General features: G+C 36.5%; 1 protein-coding gene across 1 annotated transcript in view; it reads right to left on the minus strand.

The window, feature by feature from the left end:
* The window catches only part of IL1RAPL1 (interleukin 1 receptor accessory protein like 1), an 801,697-nt gene that overhangs the window by 101,333 nt on the left and 679,318 nt on the right, over nucleotides 1-21,046 (minus strand). The gene's annotated exons all lie outside the window — the stretch shown is intronic.

Below are 21,046 nucleotides of genomic sequence, written 5' to 3' on the forward strand. Positions count from 1 at the left end.
TGGTGAACGGAGTTAAATCCAGTTGGCGGCCGGTCACGAACGGTGTTCCCCAGGGCTCAGTTTTGGGGCTGGTCCTGTTCAATATCTTTATCAATGATCTGGATGAGGGGATCGAGTGCTCCCTCAGTAAGTTTGCAGATGATACCAAGTTGGGCGGGAGTGTTGATCTGCTTGAGGGTAGGAAAGATCTGCAGAGGACCTGGACAGGCTGGATTGATGGGCTGAGGTATGAACTGTATGAGGTTCAACAAGGCCAAGTGCCGGGTCCTGCACTTCAGCCGCAACAACCCCATGCAACGCTACAGGCTTTGGCAAGAGTGGCTGGAAAGCTGTCTGTTCCAAAAGGACCTGGGGGTGCTAGTTGACAGCCAGCTGAACATGAGCCGGCAGTGTGCCCAGGTGGCCAAGAAGGCCAACGGCATCCTGGCCTGTATTAGGAATAGTGTGGCCAGCAGGAGTAGGGAGGTGATTGTGCCCCTGTACTAGGCACTGGGGAGGCCGCACCTCGAATACTGTGTTCAGTTTTGGGCCCCTCACTACAAGAAGGACATGGAGGTGCTGGAGAGTGTCCAGAGAAGGGCAATGAAGCTGGTGAAGGGCCTGGAGCACAAGTCTTATGAGGAGCGGCTGAGGGAACTGGGACTGTTTAGTCTGGAGAAGAAGAGGCTGAGGGAAGACCTCATCGTGCTCTACAACTACCTGAAAGGAGGTTGTAGCAAGGTGGGGGTTGGTCTCTTGTCCCAAGTAACTAGCGATAGGATGAGAGGAAATGGCCTCAAGTTGCGCCAGGGGAGGTTTAGATTGGACATTAGGAAAAATTTCTTTACTGAAAGGGTTATCAAGCCTTGGAACAGGCTGCCCAGGGAAGTGGTTGAGTCACCTTCCCTGGAAGTATTTAAAAGACGTGTGGATGAGGCACTTAGGGACATGGTGTAGTGGGCATGGTGGTGTTGAGTTGATGGTTGAACTCGATGATCTTAGAGGTCTTTTCCAACCTTAATGATTCTATGATTCTACGAAAGCAGATATTTTCAGATTTTCTCTTGTAATGTTTTTACTACCCATGCTTTGGTCCCCAAACAGCAGAGAGATACTAGTTATGGTGGTTACTCATGGCAGCATTGTTCAGAGCAGAGTTTCTGTCTTCACAGAAACTGATGATTTGTGCTGCAAGACAACTTCTTAAATATGGATTAAAGTTTGAATCAGTGGCTGAATTGGTTTTGTTCCAATGCAAACAGTTTTAAACATGATTTTACAGTTCTTAGTTCTAGGGATAAAGAAACATTTTTCTTGGCTTCTACTGCAATGATGGTCCATTTTCCTGAGGGCTAGACTGATCCTCTCCTCAGCATCATTTTGGGGCTTCCTTCTTATGAATGAGAATCTAGGGAACATATTTTCCTATGTATCATATTTCTCCTTAATTCCTTCTCACGCTTCTGCACTGTGTCTTTTATGGATGGACAAAGGGCAATAGTTAGTTCCTGCTACTGATTTGTAGCCTACAAATTCTCCCTCTGTGGGACTTTAACTAAATTTGTCAAGAACTTGGAAAGAGACCCAACTCCCTTATCTTTCTTCAGATTCCTTATGGACACACCCACACAAATTTCAGTACAGGAACCACCAGGAGTGAATATTATTCATTTCCTATTCTTACTTTCCCTCTTATTGTAGACATTCAAGGAGAACCTATGGGTCAGAAAAGCCAGGCTTGTGCTTCCCCATCTTCCATGTGTTCAGACTGGTCCTTAGAAAGCAATACTATGGTTGTTCAGCAGCTTGTATTTCTTCAATATAATTGCTGACATTTTGATATTCTGGGGTAACCTCTTATTTTCACACAGGTGAGAGAAACTGCTGCATGTCTAGGGACCGGTGACATTTGGTAGATGAGCTGTGTTTTTTCTGTTCTGCTTCTAAATTAATTACTAGAAATTGCTTCAATGCCACAAAATTGGGGACATTTTCCTTTCCTTCCCCATGACTTTTGGCAAATATTTAGAAAAATTATCAGCTGCTTTCTCAGCAGTTTGTAGAGCTGTGTGAAACTGAATTCCTCACTTGCTGGAAGCAGTGTATTCAGTTTTTGTTTGTTTGATTTTTTCATCAGTTGTCTGCTTGTGCATGTCGAGATCTTCTGTGAAAGCCAGATTATAACCGATCCGAAACCTCAAACGGGATTGACAAATTTCAGTTGCCTTTGCATATAATAGAAGCCCATATGTAAAGCCCTGAACTGCAAACTGAATCTTAGTACACAGCTGACAGGCTTTGCAGAGCAGAGCCAAATCTGGATGAATTCCCAGGGTCTGTACAGCCTTCCAGCTCCCCTGTAACTTTGTGAAATTACACTTGTTGGCTTGAAGTTCTGCATGGTGCTAACAGGTAACCCTTTTCATAGACAAATATGAGATTTGCAACCCTGTAGAGTTTTAAGGTACTAGCTGTAGGGCAAATTTGCAAATATTAATTGCAGTCAATGAAATAAATCATAATTATAAGCAATGATGTAATTAGATATCTTGATCTTGAGTCCTATTTTTGGTAACAGAAAACAAAGCATTTCTTTTAAGAAACATTCAAACCCACTCAATGAATTCCAAGTACAAATATTTGCTGCTATTTCTGAGGATTACTTATCAAAACATCACAGGATGCTCATCTCTCTTCTTGTCCCAGAGCAAGACTGAATGCAAGTTCTGCACTGCTCTGTGCTGAGGTACATATAATGCCTGTGAGGCTCAGAATAGTTTTGTTAGCCTTCTGAGCATATGTATTGCATGGTAGATTGACTTCACCCGCTGTCCATCATTAAGGTCTCTGGATTAAATTTTAGAACGTTGCTAGACTGTGCTTTGTGTCTTTAACTGATAATGTGTTATTTTGTTGGAAGTGTATTTGTTCACATTTTTTTCAAGTTGATGTTTTTAGGCTAATTTTCTAATCTCCATATAAATACTAAATCTCAATATAAATTTTATTACTTCTTTGTAGTAATGTATTAATGTAGTCATTCTCTCTCCTGTTTTGTATATCGTCAGTAAAGACCATTCATGTGAGAATCATTCCAACTTCCACAGCAAAAATTAAGATATTCATCAAGATGGATAATAAAATCTATTCCTGTGGAAAGCCACTAGACACCTCCAGTCAACAAAATGCTATTTATCCTAACGATTAGCTTAGCTGTCTTCTGAACAACATAAAGCAATTGTTGACATTTTCTGCACAGAATCTTGCCCTCCATAAAACAACCAGCATCTGTTGTCAGGAAAGAAAAAGGAAAAAAACATTTGTGAGAGTACCACAATTAGCTATTTATAGTTACTATGGAAACAAAGCAGAATCAAATAAGCACCAGAGCTTGTGTGATTATAGTTTTGTTCATTTGACAGTATTGAACCATAGGCATGCTTTTAATAGCATTTTCTTTCAAATATTAATATAATTTAGTGTGATGGATTTCACATTCAGGAGTACCCTATTTGATGATAATAAGTGGAGAGATAGGAAGGCTTAAATTCTGCTAACGTATAAACACGAGCAATGTGCAATGTTGGAAGTTTTACATGTCTAAAAGAAAAAATCCCAAAGTAGGTTATAGAACAGAAAATGTTGCTGCTTTTTGCCAGATGTTCTTTGCTACAAAAAAAAAAATCTTGCTTTTTCAATTCATGAATATGATCTCACTATCATGAAAAAAGAAGTATTTATGTAGACCTTATTGGGCTGCATGGTTTAACTATGCCACAGATAAGAAGTTGGAAGCTTCTCAAGCTATGCTGAATGTGAAGAATGTTTTTATGAATGGAAGAACTTAATCAAAATGCTTTTTCCATTTTAGCTTCTTTTTGCTAATAATACAAACATCACAAAGACAATGATATATTGGGGAAAGATTCCAGACAATACTTTTGCTCCAGAATACATTTTTGCTTGATAATGAGTACTAACCTGATCATTGCCAAGTCTTACTGCAGATGCTCATGAAATTAAATACTTAGCCGTGTAACAAATTGACTGAGAAAATTAACTCCTTAAGTGTGTAAGAAACTTATAGCAACACCAACATAAAAAATTGCTTTCTTCTTCATACCTATCTATATACTTTTAAACTAAAAAAAAGTCAGTTTTAGCTTTTCACATGGCTTTCAGACAAAAGACAACATACAAGATATATACACACATACAAATAAAAATCACATATATAAAATTTTCTTTGTAGTCCAGTTTTCAAATAATTCTTGCTTTCTCAGCTTATATTCTTTGCTTGTACTATATTTTATATTGTATTAATGTATTATATTACATTACATTACATTATATTATATTATATTATATTATTTATATATATAAATTGTGTGCAGTAATAATATGCATGGGGGTAACCAAAGAAAAGTTTATCCAATAGCTCCATCACTCTCACTAATACCATTATTTGTCTCTGATCCCTCTGGCCTCTGTTGGTTATTTGACAGGGGAAGTTATTTAATGATATATTTTTGAACAATAGTACTTCTAAAACTGTGAAGGATACTAGTGAGATTTGTACACAAGATTCTTCCCTGCAAACTGAGCAAATTGTTACCTAGTAAGGAAATTAAGGATTATTGGTTTGGTTTTTTGCCTGCAGTAAGTTCACTGTCAGAATTTTAGGACTATCATTGCACATCATGCAGAATCTTCATTCTTGAAGAAGTTAGATTGCATCATTTCTGGTTTGATTCTTGAAAGATTTCAAACATCACTTTACTGGAATATGCCTATAAACAATAACTAAATCTTTTTGTCGAATGGAAATATTTTGTGATATAATATTTTCACCAATCCTTTAGGAAGGAATTTTGACATCTAATAGCTTCATAAACAATTTTTTAATATTCTGGTAACAGCTATGATCTTAATTTCCCCAGCTGAACATTGTCTATTCCAAAAAATTAACATTAATCATAAGAAACTGCTACCTATTGTAAATGTTAGCTCAAGCCCTGGAATATGGCATTAACTTGAAAGGAAACTTGAAGTTATGTATAAAAAGAACATCAGTGTAGAAAAGGTTTTCTTAAATATGGGAGGAGGGCTCAAAATATCATACTTTCTGACACCTCAAATATATTTGCTTTTTTGCACTCAAAAATTTAAGTAAAAAATTGTATAATTAATTTATAGTTTAGATTATGCATTTAAAAATTTTCTAAAATTTTGCATTATGCCTTTGTTCATATTTTTCTAAGCTCAAGATGGGCAAAGGATGTGGCATGGATTTCTATTTTACGAGGGGGACAGGTGTGTCCAAATATGAAACTTGGAGAGATACTGATGTGTAAGGTAGTGCTAAGGTAGAACACGTAGTGCTAATGTTATATAAATGAGTTACAAATTGTTGAGGAATCCAACGTTGTTCCTCAGACAGTGTTACTCCCTGTTACTGATGTGGTCCAGTGCATCTCCTCCTTGGGCCTGAACTAGAGTATCCAGTTCATGGAAAACGAGGACAATGCCATTCTGTTTCTTTGTGTTTCAGGATATTTACATTCTATCCACTTTGTGTACTAGGATTTTGCAAAACACAAGACCCATGTTTAATGCTTAGGGAAAAAAAAGTACATGCTTTAGCTTTTTGTGGTACGGTACAGCTGAAAGTATGGTTTTACGTATAGGATTGATGCACTCAGTCATATCAACTCACTAAAGATGAGCCAAGCAGTAGATTAAAGGGAAGAAGTACTTAGTGACGTCTATGAAATATCAAAAAAATGTTGAGAGCACAATTTAAATGTATGAAAGTAATTGTAGTGTTTTACGCAGTCCTTACATGCAACTAATTTTAAATATATGAATTACTTCGGAAATTATCTCAATTTAAGGGTATTCCAATATAAAAAAGACATTACCGTCAACTTACTGCAATTCATGTGTCCAGGCAGGTACAGGAGTGTCCCTGCATTCAGCACAGATTCAGATGCATTACATGTATTTACTGTTCTCACTGTTGTTACCACTCACAGGCATTACCATGACAGTAATCCCTGGGAATCTGTATCATGAAGAAGGGCAGCCAGCAACAGTTTGCTGTCTCGCACATATGCTATCCATCAGCCTGCTTTCCTGAGACTCATTCTAGCATCTTAAGTAGCTTCTGATTTTTCTCGGTTTTATCTTTACTCCCTTTCTTGGAGGAGGAGGGAGTCCATCTCCCCACCACAGACACAGAAGCACCAGGCTGCTGCTGCCATGCTGCTTCACTCTCCTTCCACAAAAGATCAGGCTCTAAAGGAAAGACCAAGCTATGGATGAAAACCGGTGCCCGCACACATAGAGGCCTCAAGCTGTAATTGTAATGGTAGCTTTATGGCAAGAAGAAACAGAAGCTCTTGGTTGCTAGAATCCTACTTGCTTTCACACCTGGAAAGATTCTGGCTACAACTTATTCTGTATTTCAACTAATCACTAGTTCAAAGATCCATTTCAGTCATGTAAAGAGAATTACAGTGATGGCAGCACCTAACTTTTCTAATTACAAGGAACTTGTTGGTGCTATGATTGTAATCAAAGTTTTTAAAAATATTTTGACAGGATATACAGTGCACACATTACTGTGGTGTGGTATAACGTTTTTATTGTTATGACTTTGGAAAGCATCCTGTCTCCCTTCCATTAAGGAAGGGACTCTTCATGGTGCTAAAAACATCATAACTCAGATTTCTTTTTCTTTGCCACAACTCTTTATTTTAGTTCTTCAACTGGGCTTGTGATAAGTTCTGTATTTAAATCAGCTTTCCTGTTAAGAAGGAAATTACTTTATGGATGACATCCTCGTTCAATTTACATCAATATCAATATTCCTCTCCCTTCATTGGAGCCAGAATTTCATAATACAAGCTCAAATTAATTTTAAAATTATTACTGTAAGAAATGCAGCTTCCAGGGGCAGAATTTGTCTTGTTTCCAAATGCTTTTAATAACATAATGACGCACAATTTTTCACACTTTCATATAAGTAAAGTGTATCCTTGTCCAGAGAAAAAAATGGACAATGGCAGAGAAAAAAAATCTCAATTTCCTATGGTGATACCAAAAAAAGGGGAAAAACAATAATTTAAAGAACAAATTTAGTATAATTGTGTACCACAAATACTATAACACGCTAATCAATCTAATTTTTTTTTGTAATGTTATTTCAGAAGAACACTATGGTTTTATCTATCATATATTTCTGTATGTCCTGATTTTCCATATTTTAATACATTGGCTTCATTTTGGCCATATGGTTAGAACTGAATTTTCTGACTTTAGAAGTATCATAAAATCCTTGTGATGTGCTTAGATAAGTTTCCAAAGAACAACATCTTCTTAAATCTCTATTTAAATTCTTTTTTGGACTGAAAACACACTTACATATGTTATTATGCTATTAATTGTTGGCATCAGTCAAATCCATACTTGAAAAATACTTCTACCATTTTGGTGATGAACTTGCTTTGGAAGTGTTGCTAATATCTTAATAAATAAATCACTTAATATCAGATTATTTAAAATCTTTTTTTTTTTAAACTGGAACTGACATGCACATAAAGGTCTTTGAAGGCCTGAAATTCAGTAAAAATAACTGCATTTCTTAGCCTCTCTTTCAGGTCTTTTTCACATTTGGTTCTCATTTTTCTGCCCTCTTTCTCCTCTAATTTCTGACAACATCATGTTTGATGAAATTGAGTAGTCAATAAGAAAGAATGTGTTGCAGACTTCTTTTTATAACCCAACATCTGACTGATTTATAATATTAGAACATCTTGTTAGCTATGCAAGGAAGTATAATGTGTTTGTTAGCTGGATTATTCATTTAGAATGTTTCTGGGTTTGTTGATAAAAATTATTATTTTCCAAACACTGTATCATCAGGGAAAGGAAAGAGAAATGTTTCCTCATCCTATTACAATTAAAGAAGGCCTTCTGCTGCCAACAAATGTACACGTGTTTGCTTCTAAAGGCACAGTCCTTATGAAAGAATTACAATAAATACATTTTGGTTGGTTTAAACAACAGATGGATGACATCTTTTACACTTTCATTTTTCCAGTGGTATTTTACCACCATCTGAAAAGCTTGAATTGTAGCACTTCTTGCGTTTTTGTTGATTTTGTGATAGGAACCAATCTGGGAAGGAGTAATGACATCCTGTGAAGGGTAAATGTTTTGCAGCAGTTTTTTGCACATAAAGTCTGAGACAGTGAAAAAGAATAGGTAATCTGAAAGGTTTAGCTTTTGTTATGAAGCTCAGTTGGTGAGAGATTGGAGTGAAAAAAAACTACATTGGCAAGAAATTTCTAGAAATGGGAGCGTGCCTCCTCTCTCCTCATTGAAAAATGTAAGAAATTGTTGTAAACGTCCAGTTCTTATTGCTGCACCAAGACCTTTGACTTTGGAAATAATTGACACTGTAAAAGCTCCTTTTTTCCTCTCTAAGCAATTTAGGAAGTGGAAGATATGATGGAAAGTGAAATGGGGATGGAAAAACTGAAAGGTTTCTAGACGAAACAGAAATGTTTGGTCTGAACTCAGAAACTCCTTAGGCGTGGATTCCCCAGTGAAAGCATTTGGATCAGTCAGCAGAAGTAAAAATCTAAAACTTTTTCCTTGTAAACAAATGTTAGTATGACCGACCTTCCTGTGAAAGGAAGAGAGTCATGCTACACATGACTACTTTCATCTCATGCTTCGAGTCAGGCAGTCTTGTTCTCATGTGCAGCTCCTCAGCAAGCAGAGCTCATGTGTCACCCGAAACACGGGCAGCAGAGACACGCTGGGCCACGCTGCCGGCGCAGGCAGGAGAAGGCACCCCAGCGTCTCCATGTCCTCCCACCTCTTACCTTCTCCTTCCTCTCCACCACACCCAAAATACCTTTCACACTTCTGTAGGCTTTAATCTGTCACGCCTTATTCAAATGGATCCTGGGGAGGCTTACACAGAGCAGATCATTGGCAAAAGCAGAATAAGTTGCTTTAAAACAGAGTTAGTCAAATATTTTTGGCAAGTGAAATTTCATCAAAGTGTTGTTTTTTACAAAGCTGAAAAGCTGCCCAGAGATGTGTCAGTTTAGACAAAGATGAACTTTTTTAATAAGAGGTGTGTGAGGAGAGATATATAGAGAGAGAATTCAAGGTACAGGCATAAATGTACCCACATTCTCACCCAAAGTGGTCAGCCAGCATAATTCTGTTCTTTGAAAATGTTCAGGGGTCAGAAGTTTGTTTACCTTCCAATAAGCAATTTCAAAAGAAAGAAAAAAACAAAAACAAAAAATCCCAACACCTTAAAGTTTGACACAAAATAGAATTGAGACTGCTCAGTTTTGGACAACTCTAGCTTAAGCTGAGACAACTGAAAAGAAAAAATAAGGGTTTTTTTGGCAGCTTTCAAAAAAATCCTGAAGTAGTTTACCTGTAGCAGTATTAAAGCTCAATTATTGTAGCCTTTAAAACTGCAGTTTGAGAGAAATCTTAATTATGTTATTTTCTTACAGTAAGTAATGCGGGGAAAAAATATCCAAGTATTACCTCCCTGTAAGTGAAAATTAATTGAAGATTGCGCTAATTTGAAAAATCATGTAAAGGGGTAGGATGAAATATTATTGCATTCGAACACAGTGACATGTAGCTGCTTTCTTTTCTGTTTTTTTTCCTGTTTCTTGAGCAGTGTTCCTTTTCAAAAGTATATCATGTTATCTGAGCTAAAGAACAAGCTGTAAAAGAGCTACATATATATCATACTCTGTATAAGTTGTCATCTTTAGGAGGAAGGAAAACAAGAAGATCGAAGCACTGCAAAGTGCTTCAGTATCCAAAACATCCACATTGATTTAATGTAAAGATGTGCTAGGAACTATGGTAAGTGATCTGAATTTACAACTCAGTCAGCAAAGAAAGAAGTATCTTGGAGCTGAATATTTCCACTGCTCATTTTTCCACTGCTCTGAGATGTATAGTGACATTTTTTAATGAAAGCCAATTGGCTTTAAGGACATGGGATAAAAGAGAGCAATACAGTGCACTAATCTCTGAGATATACAACATTTTGCAGAAGATTTGGGAAAAGCAGTCAGCCATATTGATTTGGAAGGCAAAGAAAGGAACTTCCCAACAGGAGAAAAGGATAAAGAACTTGTACGTGGCTCTTGGAGACCAGGGTAGAACTTGGGCAGCCCTATACATATGCATAGTCATACATATATACTGTTTTTCCAGTGAGAATTCAAAGTAGCTCCTAATGTTTAGTTAAAACAGAGATAAATACTCTTTCAGCATTTGGTTTGGGTTTGTGCTATTTTGTGTAAAGATGGCTTGCCTCCCTTCTTGACAGAAATTAAGAGAATGAAATAGCAATGGTTGTAGAAGCCCTCTGGAGGTACCTCCTGAGTAAGATTTGGTGGAGTGGGACCTAAGCCAGCTACAAGGAGATCACAACAAAAGTCTGTCTTCATACCAGATAAGCTGTACCATTGAGAATTGGCCATCACGGTGATGGCAAAATGAAACAGAGTGGGACACAGCCTCTCTCTTTCCATGGCATGCAGAATATATGCCACTTTGAGAGGTCCTACCTGGAACCCCAGAGTACTCCCCTTCTCCCTTTTTTCTTTAGCAGACAGATACTACTACGGATGCAGACTCACAGATGCCCAATGGAGGGGAAGGATCACTTCCACGGACAGGCTGGCTCCACCACTGCCAATCCAGCCCGGAGTGCTGAGGCCACCTTTGCCGCAGGGCTCACTGCTGGCTCACGTTAAACTTGATGAACGTCTGGGCTCCCTGGACATTTCCTGCAGAGTGGTTTCCGAGCAGTCGGCCCCCACCTCGCGCTGCTCCATGTCGTCATTCCACTACAGCTGCAAGGTTTTGCGTTTCACTTTGTTGAACTTCCTGAGGTTTTCCCTGTTCATTTCCCCAGTCCATCGAGTGCCACCTCCCAGCCCTGCCCTCCAGCAGATCAACTGCTCCCCAAAAGAGAGATGCAGTTAACAAGTCTTCAAGCCTGATAAGAATGTGTTTTCCAAACCAGACCTGAGTTTGATGGCTATGTGCTTGTGCTGTGGTAAACACTGCAGATAAAAGTTCTCTCTTTATTAGCTGTAAAACTTAAAACTAATTCTGCCTTTCCAAAGCAAACCATAAGAGGATTCACCCTTTGCCCGCACAGAACATCTTTCAATGCAACACCTTCACCTTTTCCTTCTCACCTTGAGAAGGGTCTGTAGGTCACATGAAAGGAGGATATGAAAAAAAGCAGGAGGCAGTGTTATGCAAATGATCTCTACAGCTAGAATAAGTGAATCATAAAAATATACCTGTTCTTTAGCCACTTTTTCATACTAAGGTAGTATTCTTACAAACATTTGGTTTAAAGTGTGGGAAATAATGGAGAACTTTTTTAATTAAGCGGCTGGAGTTATGCAACAAAAACATACAAATTAAAACGAAAAAACAAGAAACAATACGAAGTCTTGATGAATATAATGCAAAGGAATATTTTGATTTAGGACTTTAAAAATGAACTAAATTTAGTATACAGAAGTTATTAAAATGATTAATAATGACATGCAACTACTATTGTAATTGCTTTACTAATCATAGGAGCATTATGCAAAGTTCTTTAAGATGAACAACATGATTTGCATGCATGCTATTGCTAATTAGTTTGATGCTTTGTGCTAGCAGAATGATCACACACTAGGAGCATATATTTAGAGTATTTATAACCTTTGGTTATGATGGAAGACTTGGTAACTTTGTTGAACACTGAATGCTGTCATTGCCCTTTCCTGACTATGATAAAGGAGGGCAATGCCTTCTCTGTAGTGACTGCTGCAAAGTGGTGACAAGAGCCATTTATGTAGTTAGGAGAAAATAACCCATAGCACTTTGTGAAAATGACATTAAGCAAACAAATATTAAAACCAATGACAGCTACAGGCTGTTGAAATTCATATCAATAATATCCTTGTTTTCCCCTAGCAACTAAGAAAAAAACGAAGAAACACAGTTAGTTGGATTACACAAAACATCTTTTTAAACCTTTGGTTTTAGGGAAGGATGCCATCACCAGGAGGGTGAAGTTGGGTTGGTGCATTCAAGACACTCCTCCAGATGTAGGCTACATCCAGAGAGCTATTTGAAAATGTTAAGAAGATATACAAAAACATCATGTTGCCATTAAAGAGTTTTCAATCTGCTTTCAGTTTGTCAGAAAGCAGGTTAACTTTAAATTAAATATATATGCTTACTATTACTTTGAATAAGGAATTTATTGTTGTTGCATTGAATATTTTAATAACTTTCATGCAGTAAACACTGCAAAGAACATTATAGCAATCTCATTCATTTTAATTAGTCATATTATAAATTATGCGAGTGACGCTGCTCAGCTGCCTTTCAGTAAGTAAAATGCCATTTCTCTATTCACATGTAAATAACTGTGGGTGACAATTAAGAAAATGTTGATAAAGGAGTACATAATTACTGCTATTAACATTACACTATAAAAACAATTGAGGACTGAGTTATACCTGTTAAAATAGAAAGCTCCTTTGAAGACAAAACCCAAAAGATTCTTTTCATATGCTTGTTTTAATCCGGTTGATTATTGTATGTTTAATGAATGCACAATACAAACCAGTATGGAAGACAAAGCAATAAGGAACAAAGAAAAATATTTTCATTTTTCTGACGATTGCATGGAGTGAAGTCTAACTTACTGTAATACAGATTTTAATTAGTGTTTGATACAAGATGAGGATGGGAGGCAGCTGCCTTTTATTTAAGTTTTGCTTTTCTGTTGACATATTTGATTTGGTAATTATAGAAGCTTGTGAATAGATACGGACCAAACTTCTGTAACCATGAAATATTTTGTTAATTCATTTTGCAGTGAAAAACTGCTTATATTAAAAATGTATGTAGTAATAAAATAAAAATACTAAAACATATTTTAAGAGGTAGTTTAATTTGTTTTGTTGTTTTGCAGTTTCTTTAAATCTTATTTTAAGAAATGTAAACAGTATTTATTAAAATGGTCTGATTTTCATGCGACTATCTTGTTTTTTGCTTAATTTCATCCAAAAATAGTAATTTTTAATTGTCAGCAAATTGAAGGATTTTGTACATCCCTATTTATATATTAACAACCCCAAGCTTTTACTGATGCTTGGGTAAAGACGTGGGATTGCATGTGTCGGTGTCACATCAGTGAGATTTATTAAAAAGAGTCATCATAGTGTTGGTGAGATATTGACAAATGTTATGAAATGTTAAATAATTATTTTCCTCATGCATTGGCCAGGAAAAAATTACCAGTAATAGTGTCAACCAGTTTTGGTTTTTTTTTAATTATAATGTATGTTGTTTAATTTCTACGGATCACATAATTCGCATGGTAATCAATTCAAGGTCATGGGATGAATTAACCCTATGTGCTCAGAAGAGTGAAAAAAAATATACATTGGTAGCCCGTCCTATCCACAGTGGCCTTTTCTGGTTCTTTCTGTAGTGTGTCCATATGAGAGAGACATGCTATCTTCTAATTTTCCCCTCCACTTTCTCCTCCCCCAAAAATCAAAATAGGATAAAGCCACGGTTCTTTCCAAAGCACGCTAAGCCCATCTGCATCTGGAAGGTCCTAATTGCTTCTCACCATATCAACACCGCCATCATAACTCGCATGTTATTTATACTCCAACACTTCTGCCCCTAGCTTCTGCCAAATTTTCTCCATCACATCAAGTCACAAAAATACACTGAGATATTTCTCTTGATGTGTAGCAAGGATAGATTCAGCTATGTTGTACATGGAGCATTGTGTACCACTAATGCATTTCACTCATCTCTTGGCATATAGTATGCTGAACTAGTCTTCTTAATATGAGTCCACTCTCAGTTACGGGTCATAAAGCTATACCCAGTCACCACATTAAACCTGATCTGTAACTATTCCTGAATACTTAAGGTGTTCTGTCTGGAATATTTTTAGAAATACAGTAATTCAGTCATTTTCAAATTGCCTTATGCTTATTTGGTTGTCCTTAAAATCTGACATCAAATTGCCATTACTGATAGACGTGTAGAGGAAGAAAATCTGTGCATAGCAGCTCCAAATGGAAGCACTTCAAGTAGAAAGATATGAGACCTGCTGGGAGCACTTGCAACAGTGGCTGATCTGGTTACAAATTGATCTCCTTTGTGCAAGCCAAGCCTGCTGTCAGCAATAGCTTGTCTCTTTTTTGGCTGATTTCAAAAGCATCACACAGAAAATTAAGTAAAATGAAAGGTGATGCTTCTCCTTTCCAAATCCCACACCATGCACGATACAGAACTTTGAGTACTCTGGCAAATTAATGTAAAGCAATGAACTTGCAGGTAAAATTTAAGAGTGCACAATGACTTCTAGCTGGGGAGCAGTGTTAGAATTTACAGTATCTACAGGGACAAAACATGGTTGCCCATGGCCCCTGGAAACAGGGGAGGGAGTAGTTCAGGTAGGGCTACAGGAGTCCCTGGAGAAGTGAATGATGACTAAGTAAAAAAAAAATGCGGGAAAGATAGCCTAATATATGCTTTTGAGGACAGGGTGGCAATGACAATGTCCTGGTGGATCATTAAGCTCCCTATCCAAATATCAATGGCAGTGGCAGAAGACTTTTATTAGCCTTATCTTAATATTAGGCTTACCTTACTTTTTGACATATAAAAGCCAAGTTTCTTGGAAGACTTTGTCTGAAAATTATTTATCTTAGCTGTTCCTTCAGATTCCTTCATTTTGGTAGAATTCAAAAGCTTTGGGAGTGGGCATGAACAACAAAGTAAATAAGTAATTTGGTTGGTAATGCTCATTTGCCGCCTTCTCTTTTTGCTAACAAATGATACAAACAGTAAACCAAGGCATATATTGCAGTAGTATACTATCAAACTTCATCATGGATTCAAATGAAATGGAAAAGAAAATCAGAATAAATTCTACTTGTAAACTTTCTGTAAAAAACAGATGAGATGTCATCCTAAAAAGTATTATTTCCATGTTCTTTCTTTTCTACAGAGATGGAAAAGGATCATTAGGAATACATATAACCCAGCAAGCAAGGGACTGTTAGACACCTCTGCAAATAACGCATAATAAATCAGTGAACAAAACCCATGAAGTCTCCACTGTTCAAAAAAAATTTTTTTTTAAATCCCTACCCCTGCTATGACAGATATAACTGGGTGGTCTAGCTTGAAAAAATATCCCAAACAAATGAAAAAGTTTCTTCCCAGCAGCAGAGTCCTCTCATTATTTCAGAACTCAGGTTTGAGGATTGAAGAAGCAGCAGTAGGGTTATTATCCTCTGTAAGATTCAGTCTCCTGTGACAATTTTTTTACAAACTCTTACAGGATAACAAGATATGCAGGGCTGACACAGGAGGATGATAATGCACTTGAGATTACCTTTTGAGTAATTATGTGATCCCAATTAAACTATTCTAGTTTAGAATGTCTTTAAAGGCAGGGCAAAATTTGATATTCATTGTCCATCTTTCTGTAGGAGTTGAAGTTCCTACTCAGTACATTGCATAATTGCCAGGAAAGTAATGATTAGAGCCTCATTGACAGGGTTCATTACTGAGCTTCCTTTGCAGCACTCACAGCTTAGGTTTCTCCCCAGTTTTTCTTGCGTTCAGATGCATGAGGTTCTGGTAATAAATGTCATTTAGGATATATATAAAGGTACTGTCACCCCAGAGGTAACTTCAATCCTAATTAAGCATTTGCAGTATTTCTAGAAAAGAAGGTTACTATTTATGCTTATTCTTTTAAAAACTTATGAGTCTGGACTCTATACAGTCAAATACACCTTCTGATCATAATCAGAATGTGGATGCACTTTGGGAAAAGATATCCTTTAGTTAAAGAGGAATTGCTTTGCCAATTTGTCTCAGAAGAGTTTTTGCACTAGTATTCCAGAAGTTCTCTTTCAAAGAAGAACATTTCATCATGCAGGCATTTTTGATTACTTTTCTGCATGAAGTACATAGATTATTTGTCCTAAAGGACTGCAACTGACAGTAAAGAGACTGTTTCGTTTACTTTAAAGAAAAGGATTAGCATTCAAAGTATCATGGGATCTTGGATGCTCTCTCTTTTTAGTGAGACAGCAAATGACTTGCTTCTGAATATATGCATAACTGCTATGTAATTATTTTGATCAGTGAAAAAGAACTAATTCAGGTCTACAAGAAATGTAGGCCAGAAATGGTCAGTTAATTTTTTTTTGTAATTAACTGTACACTCCTATGGTTCTCTCTTCTTGCTTCTAAAGCCCAAAATTATCCTTGTATTTAGCATCAGTTATATAGTTCGTCATTCAAGTAGAAGAAATCGGTCTGTCTAACAGCAGTGCATTTTCAGCTCAGATGTCAGAGAACGAGATGGCACCCAGCTATTCAATAGCAGATTGGATGCAACTCCCACCAGGCACGCAGTGTCAAATTGGTCAAGGCCCACAATTATTACTTCACTTAAATGATATCTTTCTATAATTTGAATTCAAAATATCAAAAGCTTCAGCAGCCTGCCTGTATAGATGATGGTGAACAATGTTTATCTCTTAGAAAATCCTCAAACCATACCCAAGCTGACAAGAGAGAAATGTGAAAAGGTCACTAATAAAAAGGGGTAATCAAAAAATGTTTATTAAAATTTGCATTAAATAACAACTTCATGAGCTTTGATATTGATTCTTTCTCAAATACAAAATGTTGCAAAATTATTTGTTCACTGTAGGAAGCTACTAGGAAACAATATCTGCCTTATTGGCTGAGATGGCTAATATTTTCTTCTGCAAGGAAGGGGTGCTGACCTATTTTGTGAATAACATTGTGAAAGTGATTATTTAAAAACACTAGCTTCTCATAAAATAGATTTCAGCAATTTCTTTTGTATATATATATATGTATATATAATCTTACATTACAAACGTAATTTGGCAATGCTCTATAATGTTTAAGCAATAACTATCTACAACGGTTCACACTCCTTAAAAAGCTTTCATAATCCCAAGTATCCTGTTAGACCAAACAAAATAATCACAGCAGTGTTGAACCAAAAGCTTTTCTGAGTATACATATTCGGGCTGCACAACTGGAAGCTTACCTCAAACGCAGAGACAGTGAGGAGAAAGGGCTTCAGGGGCTTGGGATATGGCTTGCTACAACCTTTGATGAGTTGCCACCATTAAATTTATAACTCACTTGTGAGTTGAAATCCAGATGTGAAGCCAAGAGCGTCTTCTAATTTCAAATATGGTAACAGTTGGAAAGCCAAGTTTGGTAAGCTATTGTTGTTTCCTTAAATATATTTTCAATTCTATTAAAATAAATAAAATCCATCTTTTTAGGAGCACATCCAGTGTGTGCAGCTGGAATTTTGTGACGGAAAGAGTATGGTGTAACATTTGAGTTGATATAAGATTGGCCTTTCCCCAAGAGAAAATTATAGATTTTTCTACCAATCACAATGTAACACACAGTTTGCCAGGCTTAAAGTGCTTAGCAATATTCTTGGCAAATGCTGATATATAATCATCTGTCAATTACACTACTGCTCTGTGTGGGAAAAAGAATTCATTTTGCCTACATTAAAATCTGAGCTCCTTAATTCAGGCCTTGATATCTTTGTTCTAGAGGAATACATTTTTCTATGCAACATAAGATAGAGATTTCAAGCTTTTCAGATTATTCCCACCGTGCTTTAACTGACATAAAAATGAAAAGTGAGGGGAATATACTTTGCCATTCAAGTTACAATAAAGCAAACTACTAGAAGCATAATCTGAACTTTCTTTCAAAAAAAAAAAAGCATCAGTTTTAGTCCAAGCCTGGGCCAAAGAAGGAAATCCAAGGTTACCCTTAAGGGAAAAAAGCTGTTGTTCACAGTACCACTTTACAGGCAACAGAAAGTTATATATTGCAACAATAAAACACACTTGTGCCAGAAACAGAGCTTTGGTCCTCTTAGAATTAAATAATTGTTCCTTAATGTAATTTATGTCCCTTAGTAAATGTGGAAAACTTTGTGTTTTTCTGATTTTGTGCCTACCTATGTGACCATTCCTTTGTACTCATCTCTAATAAACTAAACATGTTTCTACTTTATGCTTGAGCTTCATGCAGTTGAAGAGCTTGTGATTCAGCCGTGGTGGCTGCTTGTTAAACTTCTGATCCAGCTTTCTGCATTGAAAAATATTAATGTGTCCTCAATATAACCTCATTAAGGAATTCTGAACTCTCCCAAGCCTGTCTTTTTTCAGGATTTAGATTTGCCTCTTATAATCTAACGTACCAATCCTTGGAGTTTTAAATTTGCTGTCTTTAAGCTTGTTGTCTCTGTTGTGATGCCCTTTCTCCTTTTTTCCTTGAGCACCGTGAGGCCTCATGAGTCCATGGTCAGAGTCAACTAATTCATTTCAGTGATCAGAGTCAAACTGAAAAGGTCTTCCTGTCCCTCCCTTCTGAAATAAAAAACAACTTCAAGCACTGTCAGACAATTTGTGCTTTGCTGCATTGTTCATCTGGTGGTTGCCTGAGTATGACAAGTCCCCTCTTACTACCAAAGCATGTATTTCTTTAATTGCTGGGAAATATCGTCTTCAACTGTAAGATTCCTCTCTCCATATGATTCTCCATTTTAGCATAAACACACATCTTTCTTCTGTTGTACTAATGAAATGAGAATTCAGTGTTACTTCTGGAGGTTTTTTTTTGGCACACACACAAAAATAAACCAATAGGTAATTAAGATATCAAAAGATTTTAAGTAAAGTTTAAATGGAAACCTCAAATCTTTATCTTAGAAGTGGAAAGAAGAAAGCGCAAGTTGGGGAGAAAATTTCTTGCTCACTCAGTACACTGAAATAGTATGTTGAATAGTCTATTTTACTTTAATCTTGCTGACTATTAATAGTCTTTTCATAAATACTACTTTAAATGCTAGAATTTTATTTGCTTGGACACTATTCCATATAGTGCTGAGTTCCACAGACTATTTACATGTTGTATAAAGTAGAACCTCTCATTTTAAATGTGTTGCATTTTAATTTTGAATGGCCTCTTCTTCTTCTGATACTGAAAAAAGTTAATAGAATTTAGTTTACATCATTCATGATTTTATATATCACATCATGTAAAGTTTTGCTTTTCTTCCTACAGTAAATAGGATTAGTCTACATAATCTCATAAAATAAAAGCTTCTGCTGTTCCTGCCTCCAGATCTATTTTTGCAGTACTTTCCTGAACTTTTCAATTCTATTTATTTGTAAGATTAACTAAAATCAAACATATTTTGTAATCAATGTATTTTAGAAGAGGCCATCCCACTAGTTGCACAATGTTTCTAAGTGTTGTTAGTTCAAGGTGGGTTATTTTGGAAATTGGTGCTAGTAATAATTTTAAACTAGAACTTCATAAAAAAAGTCTTTTTTTGTGACAGTTATTTAACGGACTGACTTGTAAGTCTAAATCCCATTGCAAATCACGGAGACTAGGTATTATTGAAACTGCTGCCTCAGATATTCCTCTCCTTGAAAGGTGAATATAATCTAGCATCTTTTGTCATGGACTAATGAATTTAACTTCACCACTAGCATGTTAATTTCAATGGCCTTCTTACTATTATCCCATCTCTTCTAATAGGAAAGAAAATTTAGGATTTTTAGAAAAACAGGAGATTCAGATCAGGAGATTGAGGTCCAAATCACAGATGTGACTTGAAGAAGGAAAACATATTTCAAACTTCATTTCTTTTATTTGCGTCTTTCTCTCAACAGCTTAAAAGGTCCCTGCTTGCCCTTTGGGTCTATTCTTTCCAAGATGGGTATGTTTGGTCCCTTCACCTGAACCTTATTTCTCCCTCCCTAACTGTGAAGAAGGATCTGTCCCTTCCTTTTCCGTAAGCTTTGTTTTCTGTCCTTCTTGAAGAGAGGGTCTCTTTGAACTCTCACCTGCATGCTCAGGTCTCTCCGTGCTATGCCATAGAGGACTGCTTACTACTGAGGACCTGCAGGAGACCCATGCGTACCCAAACAGTCACACATATGTGCTGTTTCCAGACTACATGATGTATCATGGTGTTTACAGTTGGACTAGATGATCTTAAGGGTCTTTTCCAACCTAAATTATTCTATGATTCTATGATTCATCTCTGTACAAAGGATGCACCAGTGAGGCTGGCGCGAGCTTACGGATCATTGCATCTTGTTCTACTTTTATGTGGACCATTAAGCTTTTGCTAGACCTCGCATAACTCCTGGAAATTGTCTGATTCTTACTCTTCATAACTTACTGTAATTTATATTAGTTGTGTGTAGCTGCACTAGTCTATTTTTTTCCCCAAAAAAAAGTTAAGCTTGAGGATGGGAGTCCCTGATGTGCAAGTAAATGAAGTTTAGGAGAATATATTGGGGAATTAATACCATATGTTTGCTCTTCTCTAGGCATTTGTTACAGTCTGTCTTGAAATGAGAGTAAGGGACTAAAAAGATCTTTGGTTTGGTCCGGTCCACTGCTGATGCCCTTTTGTTTATGTAGTTCGATTCCTTCTTGAAGCTTTCTTCAAATGTGCATGTTAACTACCTCCCAAGAATAAGTTAACTGTTTAATAATAAACAACAAACAGGCAACATTCAAGTACCAATATAAGGAATAGAAATAACATATTAAGCAATCTCTCCCTTCACACACATGAGCACAAATGCACACAACCTGCATTGAAAATCTTGGTTTCCCCTTACAAGCAAACCCCCATGAACTCTCCAGGACAATTTCCTGGATGAGTGTCTGTATGTATTTTCCCTTGGCACTTTGTTAAAATATAATTTAAAAAACCATTATTTGGATTTAAGTAACTCACAGAAGCTGTTTATTGTTCATTATTCTGTCATCACTAATTTTATCCTTCAATTAATTTTCTGCCATAAGGTTATATAAGAAAAATATTAGTATGAAGTCATCTTTTTAA

The sequence above is a fragment of the Calonectris borealis genome, chromosome 1, assembly GCF_964195595.1.
Source record: "Calonectris borealis chromosome 1, bCalBor7.hap1.2, whole genome shotgun sequence".
NCBI classification, from domain to species: domain Eukaryota; kingdom Metazoa; phylum Chordata; class Aves; order Procellariiformes; family Procellariidae; genus Calonectris; species Calonectris borealis.